The sequence below is a fragment of the Lotus japonicus genome, chromosome 2 (genome assembly GCF_012489685.1).
Source record: "Lotus japonicus ecotype B-129 chromosome 2, LjGifu_v1.2".
NCBI lineage: Eukaryota > Viridiplantae > Streptophyta > Magnoliopsida > Fabales > Fabaceae > Lotus > Lotus japonicus.
The window spans coordinates 54,499,257-54,500,926 of record NC_080042.1 but is presented as its reverse complement, the minus strand read 5'-3'; the positions used below and the strand labels follow the sequence as shown (position 1 = coordinate 54,500,926).

General features: G+C 44.9%; 1 long non-coding RNA gene across 1 annotated transcript; it reads right to left on the bottom strand.

Moving 5' to 3' along the window:
• On the bottom strand, positions 1 to 1,392 carry LOC130735457 (uncharacterized). Its single transcript, XR_009018460.1, has 2 exons — positions 443 to 1,392; positions 1 to 344 (listed from the first exon to the last, which is right to left on the bottom strand). It is a non-coding gene; the product is annotated as an uncharacterized LOC130735457 (long non-coding RNA).
• Between the last annotated feature and the right edge of the window lie 278 nt (positions 1,393 to 1,670).

The window sequence follows — 1,670 nt, the reverse complement described above, 5'->3', positions numbered from 1 at the left end:
TTAAGAACGAGTTCAAGAGTTCGTAAATTCTACTAAATTTCCATTCTGAAAACCTAACCATTGTACTTTAATTCATCCATGTTCATAAATCACAAAAGGGCTAAAGTACAAGCTTCCTATAACAATTACAGTAGCACCATGATACATTTTCTAAAATTGAATCCTAATTTCTATTTTCCCCAAATCAGAAATCATATAACCTAAGACTATCATTTGACAAAAACATACACTAAGCACATTGGGTTCTTTCTCCTTCTACCTCAATTTCCTAAGGCTGTGGGGCTGAGTTGAACTCATCTTTCATCTTTGGCAGTAGCTTCCCCTTCCTCTGGAGACCAATAAAACTGAACAGCAATGGCATGATACTTAGAAGTTGCACAGGAGGAAAAATAGGGTTTTGAAAAGGGCAATTCAGAAATTGGAGGGAATGAGAGTTCCTTACCAAAAATTGACCATCAATTCGGCCAGAGGAGGGAAAGAGCTTCACGGTTATGAACTGAGTAAGTCCTCCGGCGAAGGTTGCCGGAGAAGACGGTGGTTGGCGGCGGCTGGCGGCGGCTTCCAGCGAAGGTCGTTGGAATTGGAAATTTCTTTAGGGGTTTTGCAGCGTACGGCGAGGGGAGTTCCATGGTGTGGTTGGTTTTTCCAAAAAATCAGTGGTTCGCCAGAGATCGGGCTTTGAAGGTGCGTCTAGGGTTTCATTTTTCTCCTCTGTTCTCTGTTGTTTCTCATCATGTTGGTGATGATGGTGCTCGCAGGAGTGAAGGAGGTGGCGGCGTCACCGTGGCTGCTGGCGGTGGTGGCTAGCTTGGGTGATGCCATGGTGGTTTGCACATGGAAGGAGAAGAAGAGAAAGATCAGGACATGAACGGTGGTGATGGTGTAGCCTCTGGAAGGAGAGTGACCAGGCGGTGGTGGTTGTCACCAGGAGGAGAAGAAGGTGCTGGTAGTGTTGCAACCTTAGGGAAAATAATCAGAAGAAGAAGAAAATGGGTCTTGGAGAGGAAGAGAGAAAGAGTCGAGAGGTTGAGGGAGAGCGTGAGTGAGAGAGTGAATGTAAGGCCCTAAGTTCAACTTGGAACAAATTTTGTGGAAGTTTGAATAAAATTGAAGTTTTTGGCTATGTTTGATAACTGGCAGATTAGAACTGTCAACTTGTGTGAATTTTTAGAGGGTCTTAACGACTTCATTTGGGAAAACTTCCTTCATGATAGTTGTAGCCCTTCAAGTCTAGAAAATTCTCCAAGTGGTTTCGCGTCGATCCGATATCTGTAGCTCCAGATATCCCCGTTTTAGTGAACGCAGTTCCGGCTGTACAGTGCCAGCAGAATTATTGCATTGTTTTTCTTCTAAGTCCGTATTTAATTATGAATTTACCTTTGAGGGCTTAGGTTTTAGTAAGTTTCAGGTCTGATTAGGTAATTAGACTGGTGGGTTAAGGTTGGACTTGGGTCGGGCTTGTGGAAAAACAAAACCCTAGCCCAAGTGATGGAGGGTGGGGCGCGAGCTGCTTAGGGTTTGGAGGGGGGGGGGGAAAAGAATTCTTTTCTCATTCTGTTCTGAAAACAGAAGTTGGATACCTCTTACGTGAAAAACTCAGGAGAGAAAAGAGTGAGAGAGCCTTCCTTTGCACCCTTGAACCGCCGCCGCTCCTAGCCTTGCCACCACCG